This window comes from Excalfactoria chinensis, chromosome Z, assembly GCF_039878825.1.
Source record: "Excalfactoria chinensis isolate bCotChi1 chromosome Z, bCotChi1.hap2, whole genome shotgun sequence".
In the NCBI taxonomy this organism is placed as follows: domain Eukaryota; kingdom Metazoa; phylum Chordata; class Aves; order Galliformes; family Phasianidae; genus Excalfactoria; species Excalfactoria chinensis.
Window position 1 is genome coordinate 35,816,479 of NC_092857.1, and position 19,266 is coordinate 35,835,744.

At 39.0% G+C, this 19,266-nt stretch overlaps 1 protein-coding gene across 1 annotated transcript in view; it reads right to left on the minus strand.

Moving 5' to 3' along the window:
* The window catches only part of LOC140263802 (guanine nucleotide-binding protein G(q) subunit alpha), a 111,047-nt gene that overhangs the window by 70,830 nt on the left and 20,951 nt on the right, over positions 1–19,266 (minus strand). The gene's annotated exons all lie outside the window — the stretch shown is intronic.

Genomic DNA, 19,266 nt, shown 5'->3' on the forward strand with positions numbered 1-19,266 from the left:
ACTTGGCTCAAACCAAAATAAATGGGAAAAAAAAAAACCCACACAAAACAAACAAACAAAAAAACAAAACAAAAAACCAAGCAAGACTATTTACCACCTGGGAAACAGGGAAAATTTGGGATTAATGAATTACCAGTGTTAGTTAAGTGAAAACTGCAATCACTACAGCATTATTCCTGGTGAAGAGAGGATATTACTGTTACAGCACTATGGTCAAATCTAGATTTTATTGTTCTAATGTATTTTCAGCCATTTAAAATCTCATGATCAGTAGGAGGAGATCAAGGAAATGGCTGATAACACACAAACTGTGCCTTCTACAGCTCCATCTATTACACAGCAGGTTGAGAAGACATGCCTAAAATCTTACTTTTTGCTATAGTAAACAACAACACTGATAATAGGCTAATTATCTCCATGGCACACGGCATGTCCATGCCATAAAACAAATCTCTAGCTGGCCTGTTTTGCTTGGTGAAAAACAGAAAACTTAAAAGTGGTATCAAAAAAAGACACATATGCCTAGATAACGTGCCTTACTGCTTCTGCTGTCCACCGTCACCTGAGCTGATACAGCTCTAGATGAAATAAGAGACAGAAAAGATAAATGGCAACAAAGAAGAACAGCAGAATAGAGCAAAGTGGAAGAACTACTACCACTGAGGTCAATTTTCTGCTGATGCTATTGCACATTTAAACTAATCAAGACTTGGATCAATTCTCTGAAGCTAGTCTTAAAAACAGCTGAAAGCCGCACAGCTTACATGAAACTTTAAACATGTAAGTACAAAATTGTTAAAAAAATCACTCCCCATCCTTTGAAAAGGATAACTCCCCCCAAAACATGACTCTTATGTGACACATTGCAGAGAAATCTACACTAAAGAAGAAGAGTAAATAAATATCTTAAACAGTTACGAATAACCACTCAAAATGCAGCAGAGTATTATCAAAACTTAGGAGCTGCAAAAGTTTAGTTACAGCCTGGTAAATCTCTGAACACCTCCCAGAAGCTTTTTTCCTTTGAACAATAATAGCAACAAGTATTACTGAATCATCAAGGATTCTTAAAACCAGAGATCTACCAGACTCTCAGCAGTATTTTATCCAAAAGCAAAACCAGGAAGGAAGTCAAGTTGCTTAAATGCAGCAGTAACCCCTTATGCACGCACCATGCACAAGTTACTGCACAAATGCTGTTTTTCCTAGTGCACGCTGAACAACAACATGTTGAAAAATAGTGTTCTTTACCCTGCCAGACTTCCTGAAAAAAACATATAACACACTCAATTTTTAATAAGTGGCAATGCATCTCCTGGCAGAATGGCTTTAAAATTTATGTAGTGGCTGCCAAGGAGGAGTCAGGAGAGTAATTTAAAAGTAACTCAAACTACAAGGGTAGGCAGGCAAACTTCTCTTACATGTGGGTACACAATACATACATGTACCTGTCCTCCCATTTCTCTGCATTCTGAATTACATAAATCTGAAGTACAACGTTTTGTGGGACCATATGCAATGCTGCTATTAAACTAAAACCACAAAGATACCATTCTCTAAGCAAAATCCACCCTGGCATCTGTCAAGTGAACAAATGCTACTAAACTAAAACTGACTTGGTTTATTCCTAAATTTGACCTGTAACAGGAAAATAAATAAATAAATCACATTTTATTGGTTGAAATGTTATACAAAAACTAGATATGCCTAGAGGGGAGAAAAGAGATTCTTAATATGTAACAAAGTAAAAAACAATTATTGAAATCTGCTACCTTGTTAGTTGCCATCGACATACATTTACTAAGAGCTACTGAATCCACAACACAAACGTTCACAGATGATTGTCTTTTAGCTTAGGACTCCATGACAAAAATGAGTCCAGATGAACTTGTGAAGTGCAGATTCTCAGGTGGAACAGAACCAGCAACCCATGCAGTCTGGATCCACCTTGGCACTTCTCTCTGCTGACTACTTTTCTACTTGAGGTATAACTACACAGTTTCATCAAGTATTTACTCAGAAGAAAACAGACTGTAGCAAGCTGTTTCCCAAATACAAAGAAAGGCGTATAGATCAATCTCATCAGATATTAACTAGTAAATTAGCATACTTACTGCTTAAGTAAATTCATTTCATTAACTCCTTTGTGAAGTAAGAGCTAAAACAGTAACACAGATGCATGAAATCCAAGGAAAAAAAAAGGTTTTATTGCAATTGTAAATTTATATTTCACTTGGAAGGGAGCTTTATGTTCTCTCAGCTACTACTGATTTAGCTGAAGAAGAAAAAATATATATATTATTTATTTTGTTCCTGTTGCAGTGGTGGAATGTAAAAGGATCACATTTCTGCTGAAACCAAGTACTGTCCTACATGGAAACACAAAAACCATGCAGAATTCAGGCTCTGAATGAGCCTGGCTCTGTAGGTGCCAAAATATCACAAAACTTAAGACAGACTGCATGAGGTAATCCCTAAAGTTCCTCCAGGCAGCCAGCCCATCCCACTGCGAGGACCCACGCTGTTGGGCTGGCTGCCACAGGCCACTCGCCTAGCAGCGGGCCCTGCAGCTGAGCTCTGCAAAGCACCCACCCAGCCTGCACGCCCTGGAACCAAGCCACAGCCACCCTTCTCAGCTGCTGAAAGAAGAGGGTGCTGAGCAAAGAGAAGGCTATGCCCAGCTGACACAAGAAAGTGTCACAGGTTCCTTGTGCTGAAGCTCTACTAACAGATGCACACCTCTGTGGCTGCACAGTCTCCCATCTGAAGGAGACTGACTGAAGATGATGCAGCTGTCACTAAGCACTCCTGCCCAGCTGAGTTTGGTCATTTTGCCCACTGCTAGAAAAAAAAAAATAAAAAATCACCTCTACAACACACTGCGTCTTGTCTGTACCTGAACTCTTAGAAGGTATTTATATACTGCTCTATGCCTCCAACCATTCAGTATATTTATAAATTAATTCTGGGAACTGACCCTTTCCACCCTGGTTAGAAAACAGATATAAAACCTGAAATAATTAAAATGAAAAGCTGTCCAAAGGCAAGAATGAAACTGCTACAAGAAAAATATTAAGAGTCCCAAACATAGAAAATATTCCTATTTTGTACAAAATGAACAGTAGACCCATATTATCTTTCTTCTGTGGTTACCAAAGTCCTTGATTGACATCAGTGAATTACACATCACCAGAGATGCCTGATCTTAGGAAGCACATTCAGTTATGTTTCAGTTACAATAAAGTTACAATTCAGATACAATAAACAGGCTAAGGCAAGAAAGTATCTGAAGTTTCAAAGCTAGAAAACAAGAACAAACGAGCTAAGTTCTCCTAATATATGCTCCTGCAAAAGTAGAACAAGGGTTTTTTATGCTACAAACTGAGTACAACTGACTACAGAGAGATAAGCTAGGAAAATGACCTGAGTGATGAATTTTGCAATTTAATACAGTATAAGCTTAAACCAAAGCCCATTAATGAAAAAAGCTGGGAGAGCTGTCATAACTTCTCTACTGCCACTGACAAAAACCTGGTACATACTCATCCTTTTATTAGTTTGATCATAGTCCACCATTTGCATATTCCATCTGCTTTCAAAAAAGAAAGCACATCATCATTTCGCTGTACACTAAATTACCTACTTTGTATCAACTCAGTAATTCAGAAACACATAGTTAAGAAGACTACCAGTATTCTCTGAAAGAAAACAAAATATTATTTCATGAATGACTCATGTACCAGCAACAAAAAAGGCTGGCAAGATAAGTAAAGACACTTTCCAAAGAAACAACTGACAGAATTTTATGAACAGAGCTTACAACACAAAGAATCACACTGAATAACCATGTCAAACATCAACATCAATCTATAGTGAATTGGTTCAAAAATAGTCTGGAATATCCTGAATGCTTACAGAAAACTAAGTAAATGTTACCAACAACAGATGATCAGTAAAGTTACCACACATCATAAAAATTGTATATGTATCAGTTATCTTTTATATAATGACTTTTTTCCTCACTGTTAGATGACAGATGAAAACCTAAAGAGGTTCAACAAAGCCAAGTTCAGGGTGCTGCACTTGGATTGGTGCAAGTCCAGGTATTTGTACAAACTGGAAGATCTTCTTGGAGCAGCCATGAGAAGAACTTGGGGGGTCCTGGTGGATGAGAAGCTGTACACAAGCCAGCAGTGTGTGCCTGCAGCCTAGAAGGCTAACTGTGTCCTGGACTGCACTAAAAAAGGGGTGGCCAGTAGTGAGAGGGAGGTGACTGACCCCCTCATCTCAGCTCTTGTGTGATCCTATCTGCAGTACTGCATCCAGGCCTGTGGCCACAGCACAAGGAGGACATGGAGCTCTTGGAACAGGTTCACAGGAGGGCCACTAAGATGGTCAGAGGGCTGGAGAACCTCTCCTGTGAAGAAAGGCTAAGTGAACTGTGCTTGTTTTGCCTGTATAAGAGAAGGCTCTAGGGAGACCTCATTGTGGCCTTCCAGTACTTGAAGGGAGCATATAAACAGGAGGGGGAACGGCTGTTTACAACTGTGGATAGTGATACGACAAGGGGGGACTGTTTTAAACTGAGACAGGGGAGGTTTGGGTTAGATATTAGGAGGAAGCTTTTTCATTCAAGAGGGCGGTGACGCACTGGAATAGGTTGCCCAAACAGGTTTTGGATGTCCCATCCCTGGAGGCATTCAAGGCCAGGCTGGATGTGGCTCTGGGCATCCTGGTCTGGTAGTTGGTGACCCTGCACATAGCAAAGGGTTGAAACAGGATGATCATTGTGGTCCTTTTCATCCCAGGCCATTCTACGATTCTATGACAGACATACTGCACTAACAAATTTCTGCAGAGCAAAGCATAAAAGCTTAATTCTCTTCCTTAAGAAAGGTTAAAAAAAACCCTCCCCATTTTGTAGACAGCCACAATGCCCTCTAAAGCAGAGAAATCCTCTTAAAAATTTAATCTGCCTATGCTTGAGCAGATAATAAACTTTGCTTATCATTCTAACATAGCCACCAAACCCAGAGAAATAAAACTAATACTCATCTTTATTGTACCAGTGACACAATTCAACAGTCCAAGTAACTAGCACAATAAAGGCTAAATAAGACCCTGAACTGCCAACAATTATGAAGATAGAATTAAAATGTAAATTCAGCTGATGTTCTTTAGCTTCTTAAATGAACACTAACTCAAAGTTTTTCCTGAAACAGAACCTCTCAAGCTCCCTTAACAAGAAATCTAGTTGATCAAATTTAGCTTTGTGTCAGATAATCAAAACCACATCATGCAACCAGGCACAACCCATTACTGTAAGTCCGTGTCTTCCTCCCTCCACTTTTGATTTTGAAAAGAGAAAAAAAAACACAAAGCAAAACAAAAAACAAAACCCACATTTAAAGAAGAAGGAAAAAAAATCACCCAGATGAGCAGAAGAACCTCCTCAGAAGCTCCTTGTCTTTTCAAGCTAAAAATTCTAGAGCTATCTTCTTGTGACTTACATACAATTTATAAGCAACAAAATGAGAAAAGAATTGGCTGCCTTCACAGAGGAAAAGCAAGATTTTACACAGCTTCGTAAAAAGGTTCGAATAAGGACACAACTCCACCCTGCGTGACTTTCTTCTCCCTGGCTTCTGAAAGGATCCTTCTGAAAAACCTGAACTGAAACAACTCTCTACACTATGCTTATCAGTTCTGAAGAAAACAGATAACCATAGGGACCTTCAACAAAATCTGCCCAAGCCTTTCCTTCACAAAGAAAAGATGCCAAAAACAAAGTTTTACCGCCTCTTTTCCTCCTCCCTTTCCCCCGCAAACGTTTTCCATATCCTTCTCACTGCACTACCTGACAGCAGTGCTGAAAACCAGTCTGTTTAATGCTGCTATTCCTTGGAAGAAGTACAAATAAATGCAGAAGCAGAGACAAGCACAAATGGAAGTATAGGTATGATACATGCTCTTATTATCCTTGCCAAATGAAGAGCAAAACCTGCCTCTAGGAATTTACATATAATTACTTTCTAGTGTGTTCTGACATCCACAACTGGGGGCAGAATACAGCCTTGGCGAGCAGAGTCCCTTAAGTATGCTCCAAGACACTAAAGTATCAGAGCTGATCAAGGGAAAACCACCGTGTTTTCACTGGAGGAATAAACCCGGAATAAAAATCCAGGTGGATGAGCTGACACTTTCTTCACCCAATCTTTTATTTTTCCTTACTAGTCTTTTAGACTGTCATGTACTTGGAAGGAGATCACATGCATCCAAGTACGTTTTCTGTAACCCAATTATTATCATTATAAAAATATCAAAACATTTCTGGTGTTGATTTCCTGAGCAAACTGATTTACCTACATTTGAATGATGACTGGGAGGAGGTTAAACATCCTAGATACCTTTTAGGATCTGTTTTCGGTCATTTACCAGCACATATTAAAAAGAATGATTTACAAAATACCTGAAGAGAGGGTGTAGAGAAGAAAGAGCCAGGCTCTTCCCAGTGCCAGGACAAGAGGCAATGGACAATAACTAAAACACAGGAGGTTTCATCTAAACATCAGGAAGCACTCCAGCACTGTGCTGATGACAGAGCACTGGCACAGGCTGCCCAGAGGCTGCTGAGTCTTCTCTTTCAAGACTGCCAGAAGCCATCTGGACATGGGCCTGGGCGCCCTGCTTTGAGTGGCCCTTCTAGAGCAGCAGTTGGGGCAGGGGGACCCAGAGAGCCCTGCAAGCCTCAGCAACACTCTGAATCTGTCATTGAAAACAAAGGGAGATGCAAAGGACCACACAAACATTACTTCCTACAGACCTCTAGGAGCTGAATTTCAAGGAGACTTGTGTCAGTTTCCTGCACTGCCAGGTATCATCAGCTCGAGACAGCTCAAAACTTTATTAAATCATTAAGGAAGACAGCTATGTGAAGTGTAGGGAAGAAAGCCACTGAGGAAAGAACTCTGTCTGGTACAAGGACTTAAAATAAAATTGGAGAAAAAAAAAAAACAAACCAATCACATTTTCAAAAAAGTTTATAAGTTGGTCAATATAAACAAAGTATTGCAAATATGCATTTTTTGGTTTCAACTGATTCTGTTTTCTTATTTTGTTTTGTTTTGAGGTTTTTTGTTTGTTTTGTTTTTTAAATCAGGGAAGAAAAAAAAAATCACCAAGATCATCACACTAAAACATTATCAAAAGCATCAAGATGACTTGTTAATACATAATTTAGGCACTAACTATGTATTCAAATATGCAAATACACATTACACTTGTAAAATGAAATAATAGCATCTGCTTTTCAAGTTTATGTTCCAGTAGTCTGAGTGCTTCTTACAGGGAAGTTCATTGTTTAAGTTCCTTTCAAGCCTCATACATCTTCTGATAGTCAACGGGATTATGGACAGAATTTCTATTCCTAGCAACTTCTTAGATATGCTGAGATAGCATAAAGCACCTTACTTAATAAAAAACAAGGGCAAATACTATTAATATCCATGATATTATCCCTTTATTTTTAGCATAGTAGCCAATAAATCATTTTACTCCTTAAAAACAAACAAACAACAACAACAAAACCCTCATAAAAAGATGTGGTTGCCCAAAATATAGCAACGTTATTTTTCCCTCTGTAGGCTAATGTTTTTTTCTCCAAATGACATTTCAATCATTATGTTTGGAAATGAAGAATCTGGATCTCTTTAATATATTCTATTACCAAGCATAACTACCTGTGTACTATTTGTATACAAATATATCTACAAAAGTCCTATTTGACACTCATGCACAGTCTTATACTTTGTATGCCCTACTTTCATGAGGTGTAGGCAGCATTTTTGTGGTCTAGGCTGTGTTTTGAAGATGCTCTGCAATACCTGGTGATTATACTTACACTGATGCTTATCTGTACGCTGATTAAAAAAAAAGAAGCAGTTGAAATTTCACAAATTTCATAACAATCTGTTAACTATCAAGGTGCAAAAACATGAGATCAGTTTTGAAAGAAGGGTGTTGGTTCTTCCACTGCTGCTGTTGTTTAACAATAATACTTACCTTATTATATCTTTGTGAAGTCTGTTTTCAGACCTCGACATAAACACTTAATCTCACACACACACACACACACAAAAAAGACCTCCACAAAGAAGCTGAAAGGAGGCAGCAAAGCATATGGTTTCTCAGAATGTGAAAACTCTTTTCAAATGAATTGTGTCACTATGACAAAACACGTATAAGAGTGTCTTCATTGAAAACATAAGTCACAAGAACAGTCATGCTTATACTACAGTGCAACATACAATGCAACAGGCAGTGCAGGCAGCACTTCTGGTATCACTGAGTATCTCTGTCCTAAGTCAGAGATAAAGGCAAAGAACAAAGACTATTCCATAGCACTTTGTTGGCTCTTTTTTCCTTAAAAAACAAAACAAAACAAAACAAAAATAAAAAAATAGTTTGATCACTGTTTCCAGAAAAGATACACACTTGGACTCTCATCTTTTTTCCTAAATACCATGGAGCAATCTCTCTTGAGAGGGCCAAAGACAGAAATAACTTTCATAAGGACTTAGACAAAACAGACAAAAGTTCAGACGTAAGAAAGATAAATGCACATAGAAGTAGTATCATGATCTGCATCTAACAGATGATGAGGTAACAGCATTTTTTCCTGTGAAGCTATTTGAGATCTCACAGTATTATGTTATGTACCCACGGGAAAGATACTGAAGCTATTCTCTCTTGTCTATTCTGTTAGTGCTTTTTTGTTGTCTGCATTACTGAATGCTGAAGTGACAGCTGTTCCTGATTGCATAATTAGACAAGAGTCAACTTATTGGTATTATTGTCCAGTGTGATTTTAGAAACACAAAGCAATAACATCAAATGTCAGTACACATGTACCTGTCTTACCCTTCTTCCTGATAGATAGTATTCATTCACTCAGTAAGCCATGATAGAAAGAAATACTTTAAAGCTTCGAATATACCACTAGTACTAAAATGATAAAATAATTTTACTTCAGTCAAATCACAAATGAATCTAAATAAAGTCCAGGATCTCTTAAGCAGTGAATTCAGTGAAGAATCTCCTTGGATAACACATTTTTTAAAATAATGCATTGTACACATTGCATCCTTCCTAGCTTCCATAGAAAACTTACTCAAAGAGTACCATAAATGCAATACTGTCTTCAAGGTGTATGTTAAACATGAAGTCTAAAGTATGCTTGCCTCATATTTAACCATTTTTCCTCATACCAGCACAAAGGTAACTCCCTGACACTCCTTATTCTTTCAGGAGACTGCACAAGTGGCAACTACACAGACTTGCCCCTGCCTGGTTTCAAGTCCACTCATACGCACTTCCTCAAAGAGCCTTCATCTCTCAATTTCCTGTACAAGCATCTCAGACTGACCTCTATGTCATTACATTTTAGTACATGATTAAACTGTGTGGGAATTAGGCATTTTATTGGGATAGAACAGGAAACACTGCACTACATGACAAGTAAGGGCAGGAAATTCCAGTTGGGAACCATACAGATATTGAGATCTTGACCAAGAGAACATCAACACATCTGCAGGAGGAACAGAGAAGAGGTGACCTGAGGCAGGTGGGATTCACAACAGGTTTAATTTCCAACTAGCAGCCTCAGACAGGCACTGAGAGGTCCCCTCCTCTGAGTGCAGTAGCAAGGCTACTCCTGAACAGCTTCTTGGGTGGCAGTCATCACTTCCTGGGCTGTGCCCATAACTGAACCGTCCCCTCACTGGATATCAAGAAATGGCCCTGTTCTTGAAAGACCTGTCCCTTAAAACTGACAGTACTCCTTCACTCCTCCCTCAGCAAATGTGCAGAGTCCAGAAGAGCTGACAGCTAAGTGAAGAGCTCTGACACTGCAGTAAGACAATGAAAATATCTCTATCTACTTTCTGATGTACAATAACCAAGATACGCCAGATCTAGGTTTGTATTCTCCTTCTCCCCAGGCAGCCTGTGTCACTTACAGCTGTGTGCTTCCAGCTGCACCAGCACATATGTACATCCAAACACACAGCCAGCCAGCAGTCTATGTCAGCTCCAAGGCCAGCGGCATTATAAATCCACCCAGTGGGAAGCACAGTTCCAGATATTGTAGCACATTTCCTGCTGCTTATAGCAGACTGTCCTTAAGCTGGGGGACTTTTTTAAACAGTGGTTTCCCTTGGAGAACATTACTGTTTGTCACTGTTTCTTGCATTTTGACATCGTCTCAGCTGCAATAAGGTGATGAGCACCCCCAAGGCATCTCTGGTGACAGGAGGCAGCCCCTGCACAGCACAAATCCATGTTTTAACTAGGCTTTTTCCATATTATAATACACTGATGTGCACTGTGTGCTTGAACACACAGAATAATGAAGGCTCTGCAGACACAAATTTATCATTGGCACTCTCTGAGTTTAAGAAATCAGGTCAAGGGTAACAGAACCAAAGAACAAGTTTATAATTAAGAAAATTATAATTAGATTCTCCACAAAGAAAAAAAAAAAAATCCCAGCATTTTATTATGAAAGAAAATAGAAAGTAAATTGAATAGCAAGGTTCTGAGAGGACATCCTTGCCAGCCTTATACTCTACGCCCACTGGGCATTTTCATGCCTGCAACATGATTATGGGAACATAAATTTCTTCTCAGATTAAATATTTGCTCACATAAATAACTGAAAAATTGGGGGACGGGGGGTGGGAGAAAAATAAAAGGTTTGTGGGGAAAGAAAGGCCAAAAGCTATCCTCTAAGAATACGGTACTAGAAGATGCCAGGGACAAAGGGACAGATTTTATAGGTCAAAGCATCCAGTCACTCTACATTTGCATTAACAGCCCGGAGTATTGGTAGAGCCGACTGCTTCCCACAGCAAAGCATAGCAATGTTTCCACACGTCACTGCCTCAACAGCAGAGAAGGAGCAAGGCCATGGAGCAGCATGCAGGCAGTGAGCACTTGTGCTGGTTGGGCTGCCAGGCTGGAGCCCAGCTCCTCCACAGTGCTCATCTCAGTTGTCTGAAGGAGACCCATTTCTGGCTGCAACTCAAACAAAACCCCACATATACATAAACACCTATGTACCAGACTGGGAACTCCTTGGAAAGCTTTTAGATTCTGACATACACACACACACAATATTGACCAAGAGGTGCCAGATTAGTAAGTAACTGCCTTCTTTGGGAAACCCACAAACCACATGCACTGGGTTACAACTACTGTTCCACACGTACAGCAGCATTAACTCTATCCACTAACACATTCGGCAGAGATGAGACTACACGCTTCATAAAATGCTACCTACTTTCTATCTCAGAGTCTCCATAGTTGTGACCTCTCAAAGTGAGATGTGGCTTCCTGTTTAACAAAAGCCTACATGCTGTTAATTAGCAGCAAAGCTACTGGCACTATCAAGCCTGCATTACCTCTGCATCTGAAAAAAAGTTCTAAATTCACTGAAACCTGGGGCAAATCAAGTTCTACAGAGCTCAGTTTTTGTTTTACAGGCGCTCACATAATTCTACTAGCTGCAACCAGTTACATTTGCTCCATGTTTCACTGAGATGATTCAAATATACTTCTAGCCATTTTTCAGCGCTACGCAGCAAGAACTAAGGACATGCTGAAGTAGATGGTCAGTCCCTATTCTGAAGCTCTGCACCAAAATACAAACTGACGTTACTGTCAGAGCAGAGAGCCCTCATGCAACTACAGCTAACACAGGGGTGAGAGGGTGGGGGAAGGACTCCTTGTTACTGTTTGTCATTTCTTTTTTCTTTCCAGAGGAAACTTTTACTTCCAGGAAGTAAACATTTATTTTACACGTCATTCCTTTGCACAATAGTCAAATGAAAAGTGTTCCAGTCCAAATTTTTAGTTTATATTTTAGGCTATTAAAGTGTTATTCACACGAGTCAACATTCTTCATATAATTCTGTATTATAATTTCAGATCAGCTAAAACAAAAACAAAACAACAACAAACAAAACCCACCACAGTCAAACAACCAAGTGCACATCCAGCTGTCAGTGCAAACCACGCAGTTAGTCGTCAGAAGTTAAACAAGGACTGACTTCCAACAATCATGATAGTAAGCTTCTGCAAAGCGATTATATCTGACACTTCCAGATTTATTCTACTTTGCGCTGCTCTTTCATACCTCTGCAGCAAGCACAGAAAGTAACAAAAGAGAAAGATGGCTTATTTAGAGTTACATCAAGCCTGCAAGTCCTTCCCACAGGAGAAACAAAGAAGCCAATATCCATGAATACACTGAAGGAACAGCTGACCTGAAATTCCTTCAGACTGCAAAATTTAGAATTTTATTTATATATTTAAGTGCAGTCTCTGCATCAGACACCACTGAAAAGTGTTCAGAGACAGCAATTTATAAGGAATAAAAAATGCCTGTCAATACTTTGTGAAAAACTTCGGGAAGTACAACAGAAATTGCTAGAATGTTTTCATCATTCTCAAACCTGCTCTAGAAGGAAGGAAACAAGGAATAAAGTATGTATATACAGATGGTAGCTTAAAAAATAGCCTACTCCTTCAGACACACACACACACAAAAAAACCCCAACTATACTCTAAAAGTCTTCAGTCTTCGTATAATGAAAGTTCATTTTACAGACAGTCCGAATGTTGGGATTTTTCAAGACCAGGTAGAGTATTATTATAATCACTACTTCCTCCAACACCTGTACAATTTCTGGTCAACAGGCCCACAATATGGCCAGTGATATTTTGCAGAATCAGTAACTTCAAGATCCCTGTCACCAAAGGAGGTGCTGCATCCATGGCCCACACACATTCTTCAGACACAGTATCCTCTCACTTGCTCCCTCTTCCCTCCCCCCCCCAGTAACTGCCCAGTCTGCCCCTGCACATCCTTTGACCACATTGGTGAGCAGAAGAAAGCTGTATGGAACACAGCAGCACAGACTCCAAGGTCTTAGCAGCACACTCAACACACTGCATGCACAGGTTAGCACCTGGAAGGGGAAAACATGGAAGGAGGCAGTTCCTTCGTTCATCGTGGCAACGAAGCAGCAGAGTCAGGAAGCTCCCTATGATGCTAATGGCTGAATTTATTCTTGGAGCACTTCAAGCTCCTTCTCAATCAGTCAAACACTATCAACATGAAGCTATTGCTGGTGAGCAGAAAGTGTTTGAAAAAGAATTCAGATATTACACTTACAAGCACCTGTGGCCAGCATTGTGCAATGTTTCCTAACACTGCTGCTTTAAAGAAGGATGGAAGCACAAGTTGATGCGATAGCTAGGCAGCCCTAAGAGCTCATTCTTCTTCTGTGTGGCTGCCAACTTTAGGGACACTTTTAACTGAACCCAGCTGTTTCATCTGCCACAGAAGGAACACAAGAAAAATCCCAGCTGCTCCCATGCTACAGCACTACAGACTGAAACACTGCTGGAAGTCTTTGCCCATTAGTAAAAAATTAACCACTGCACCCTCCCAGATAAGTACACAGCAGCTGCTGATTCATGTATGCACATTTTGTGTAAGCAACACCTCTTGCTAATTAGCACTTATGCCCTCAAAAACATTTGCCAAGAAGCTGCAGTTAATGCTCCCTTTTTTAATATGATCTACAAAAATTTTAACCATATCCACACGCGCTGTCAGAATGCAGAGGCTGGTCTTCTGACCCCTGGCTTGTAGGAATGATTTCATGAAAGATGAAGTGTTTTTAGGAATGGCCTTCCATTTGTAGCTGTTGAGAAATCTATTAAGTAGTTAAAGAACATGAGGTATGTCTAGTCTAGTCAAGTCCAGTTAAAAAACAACAACAACAACAAAAACCCTACAGTTGCTCTAAGTAGTTCACTTCTCACTGTGGCAAAGAATAAAAACTGTAAATAACTGTGGAAACGTGTTGAAAGTGACAAGTGAATCCCAGATGCCCTGTTATTCCATGATATGAAGTCTAAAAGGAATGTTTCTACCCAGACCAGCATCAAGCCTTTTGGAATGCCATCAGACAGAGATCACCTTTAGTATCTGACAATCGAGTTTCATCTTCATAGCTTCCTGGACTGCATGGTTTCATCTGCTTCCTAACAACAACAACAAAAAAGCATTTTAAAGACTTCTGTAAATCTTGGCAGCGTTGCAAAGACTAGCACTTATGCTGCTTATCATATAGCTTGACTTCAACCTGCCAAGCACTTATATTCCAAGCACTTATATTCCAAAAAAACAACCTGTCAAGTCAGAAAAATGAGTGAAAATGTTTCTTACATTTCACTGAAAACAAATAAACAAAAAAACAAAACAAAAAAATAGTTTCAAAATATGGAAACTCTAGAAAAGATAAGATTCTGAGTCAAGCACAGCTATTTCTGTAATTCAAGTTACATAAAAAGAACACTATTTGTAAAAAAATAAATTATATATGAATTATTACACTGTGCAGCTTATAAAAAAACAGAATTCTATTATCAGAGCTACAATGAATTGTACACCTTGCTGCAGCAAATCAGTATGTTCAGGCTATTTTCAGGAGAAAAAAAAGCAAATAAAAATAAACTTTTTTCCCCCTTTTTTTGACTGTGACACGCTCTTACAGGAGTTCCACTGATTTCAGTAGTAAAGCAAAAATAAAAAAAACAATCACAGTTCAAAAAAATTAAATTACTGTCAAGAGCTTGGAAAAAGAAACCAAATGACCTCAAGAAAGGTTAATCATAAAAACCTTTTTTTTCTGTGATCCCTATTAAGGATTTTATTCTGCCATCCTTACTCTTTACAAACTCCCAATAGAATACTGCACACCATGGCCTTATTAATATGCATGAGGGTAGCAAATTGAGAGTAGACATAGATACAGTACATTCCAACATGACTCTTAAAATAAGGAGTAAAAGCGTGAAGCGCTTTCAGAAATTTTCTATATGTGATCTAGCTACGTAGATACTGGTAGAGGGAAACTGAAGAACAAAGTTACTGTGGTGTGAGTTGTTATCACAACAGCTTCTCCAGTGTTTTTGTGCATGGGTAACCTCAACTATGTGTAAATGCCAAATCTTATCAAATTAATTTATTAGTCCCCTTTTTATTCTAGTGAATCTGGAGTAGTTAACAAGAATATCAAACATTCCAAAAAATCTGTCCTGAAAAGTGACCTTAGCTGTGCTATTGCACGCTAAGGAATGAAGAGAACTTTAAGAGTTGCCTCTACACTTCTCTAATAACTGCTATCTTTTTAGATTAAACAACCAAGTGAGAGGAGCAGAGCACATTATTTCCCAGCAATTCCCTACATTTACTCTAATGCAGTTTTACTGTTACGAGTTTACTATTAGCTGTTTTCATGCCTTTTTTCATTTTATTTGAGAAACAATTCTTTGCAAGGTACTTTGTTACATCACGAAACTGGGAGCACAGCTCATGATCCCATTCCTTCTCAATGCAGAGGTAAAACGTAACTAAACAGTAACAGCAAGCAATTTAACACTTCTTATATTGCCCACAAAAGCTTTTATACTATTTTTGTTATTTTTCATTACAGAAAGTGTTCACTTCTAAGCAAAGAGAACATCAAGTACCAGTGACATTTTCCTGTGATACATTTCAAGGTTATTTGTACTTTATTAATGATCACCAATTAGGAGTAATTTAAATACAGCCTTTTTGTTGTCTTTATTATTATTATTATTATTATTATTTTTAACTCCTCTATCAGTCCTGTCTGTATTCTAGATTTCACTGATTTATTTTTTTCTCCTTAATTCCACACGTCTGTTTCCTGAGCTATTGGTTTCAAATCACAGTTAACAAAATGTTGCCTATACTGTTTCTTAGTTCCTTCATGAAATTTTAAAAACAGAAGACAGATAGCAAGAGCAGTCACTGGGCAGACAAGCTATTCCATATTCAAGCAACTTCCCTGCACAATGCATTGTTCTGGTTTCAGCTGGGACAGGCTTGCTTTTCTTCATAGTGTCTGGTTTTGAATTTAATTGAAAAAACAATGCTGACAACACGTCGATGTTTCAGTTGTTGCTCAGCAGTTGCTGCACAGAGCCAAGCGTGTTTCAGTTTGTCAGACTGTCCTGTCAGTGTGGGGACCAGGTTTCACAAGGAGCTAGAAGGACACAAAACAAGGTAAGCTGGCCCAAACTGGCCAAAGGGATGTTACCGTATGGGCACCATGGCAAACAATAAAACTGTGGGGATCTGGCTGGGGGGTTGTGCATCAGTTAGCAGGTTATGAGCACTGTGCATCACTTGTATTGTGAATGTGCACATATATATATAATGACTATTACCAATATTTCCCCCTTCCTTTTAAGCCTTAGTAAATACTCTCTGTCTCAACTTCTTTTTACCCTCAATTCTCATCTCTATTGGAGAGAAATAAGCAAACAACTGTGTGGTGCTAAGCTACCTGCTAGACTAAACCAAAACAATCATCTAGATTTCTTTAAAGCTTTGTTTGTTGGAGTTCCATAACAATATATTTACACTCCCTCTTGACATATCCCTTCCATCACAAGGTGTGTTAGCTATCTTCAGTTAAACGCTCTGACAACAGCCTGCAACAAAGTAAGTGCAGATGCAGCTATTTATATTCTGTACGGTATACCAGCTTCCAATTACACACACACTTTTGTGTCTCCAACAGATGACTGCAGGCAATCTAATATTTGATTAAGTCTGGAATGTATATGGAATTTGAAAAAAAAAAAAACCAAACTTTTTACTGCTCTAAATACAGTGGTCTGAAGCCTGAGATAAGTGCCTTAGACATTCTTCTGACGTTGCTCAGATTGGCAGCACTGAAATGCAACCATCCCTATTCCCACAAAGCAACAGAAGACAAACTTGATGTTAGAAAGCCATCTACTACCGGGTGGTATATGGTTGTCTCTCGTGACCATTCCCTAGGGTAGGGAAGGACCGGCAGCAAATAGGCAGCATAAGCAGAACTTTCCAGAGGCTGTTTACCAGAGCTGTATACAGCCCACATGACTGATACATTTATAAAGTCACTGGGCTTTTTCCACAACCACAATGCAAACATGCTCTTGGCATGCATGCAGTAAACCTGGCACTTCGAGAACGCATTGCATTTACTTAGCATGTGTATAGTCAATACAACACATGTGTAGTGCTTTTACTTTGAGCACACTGAACTAATGAGTGGGTCCTGAAACAACATCAATGTGCTGAAATCACTTTCAGAACAATTAACCGACTAATTATTCCAGGGCTGCATATGCAAGAGTCCATGCAAATGACATCCCAAAGGATGGAAGTACCTACACTTTGGAAAGGACAAAATTATACCCAGCAGACACTGGATAGTCCTACACCACGTTCATTTTGAGCTACAAGCTTTCTTTGCAGCACTGGCCTTCACTAAAGGCCTTTTACAGACAACCACGGACTGAAACACCACTGCTGAAATTCATACATATTTCAGGTAGATGTAACAAAACAAACACCAACCACAAACTTTTAAAGCAAGTAGAAGGGACGGTGGCATACTAACTCTTTTGCTTGTGGTCTAAGTAACATACCTCTCATGGTAAGAAATGCCATCTAGATCAGTGTGAAGGAAAGGAGATGCCCTGGAGCTTTGTTGCAGTCAAGGATTGTGCAACATGGAGGGAGGATGGAGCACCAAGCCAGCAATCTGCTAACTAGCTACTAATTATTTTCTTTGGTTTTTGAACCACAGAGGCTCACTGGAAAAAGAACTGGACTGGGATCTAGGTAATCTGTTCTATGTCTGTCACCTTTCTTGACTTGGGAAGTAGCTACTGGCAAATCAATCCCTCTTTCTGTTTCCCTACCTTTGAAACAGCACAGTAAATAATCTTGTGAAGTGCTCTGAAATCTACAGATAAATAAATAAAACACTCTGCAGAAGAGCAAATAGTTTGACCAACCCAACAGAACACTGTCTTAAGCACCTACAGTATCAGGTATTTTCATTCTGAAAGAGCATTACTGACAGACACTGAACCACCAAAATGACCTCCTATACCAAGGAGAGAACTCCTTTAAGCCCGCTGTTTGGCTTGTTTGCATCCTAAAAGCAATATCAACCAGCTACACAAGTGATTTGACTTTAGACTGTACAGTCACCCCCCCTTCCCCCCAAAAAAAAAGCTTGCTATCAACGAAAGTGTTGTATTGGCTTTTGCTAGGAAAGTTTGCTAACAATGCTGTATCTACAGATTAAACTTTTATTATTTCATTTATTTATGTGCCAGCAACCTTAGTTAGAAGCCAACACATCACACCAGGATTTGCCTACCTGAACTGGCACATTTCTAATCAAATGTAGGATATTTTAATTTTCTTCAAGACCAGGTGACATGAAATCATTATTCCCTTTGCCCATGAAGCTAGACAATGAAGTTAATGTTTTGTATTTCCATACCAAATGAATTTAGTTCACAAATTCTCTAGTTTCAAATTCAATCATTTCAGAGTTCTTAGATGCTTTGCTTTGTCTTCTTCCTCTTATCTAGTCAATATATGTCTCCCTACTATTTGTGCAAGATCTACGATGGTGAGTTATAGCGTAAGTAAGGACAGGAGCTTTTTTGTCAACACACAGGATCACTATCTGAGCAGCATCTGACTCCTCCAACATTACAGTGTAGTAGCTTGCTCCCTTACAAACTCAGCTGATGGATTATTTTTTCCTCCTAATTAGCACAGAGCATTTTTGAGACATACCTCTCAAACATGAAGCATGCTTTTAGCAACTACCTCTCCAAAAGCTTCCCATCTCTTTATTAAATTAAAACTTTTCTTTTCTACTCTTACTGGTGGCCAGTAATCTTAGCAAATCACTTCAGAAAGATGTGTAGAAGATCTTGTATCTCAAGTTCTGAGCATCTGGCTCAGCCAATGCACAGAAAGTTTCCGAAGTCATTTTGGTAGACTTAGAACTGACACATGAAAAAGCTGACTTCAGATCTCTCACTCTTACAATAATGTTTCGTAGCTACGTACATTCCATTGGTCCAAGTTACTTTAAAGGCCATATAAATATACTTGCACATGCAAAAAGATGCAGAATGGAGTTGTTTTTCTCTGTTCCTGATAAAAAGACAGTCTAAAAGGTTGTCTTCATTTTTCCCAGTTTGACTTAAGATCAGAAAATTCTATTGTGATAAACTCCTGCTTTGATGAGGCTTCCACTGAAGAACTCAGTGAAATGAAAAGACTGTACCTTTAAACAATAACTG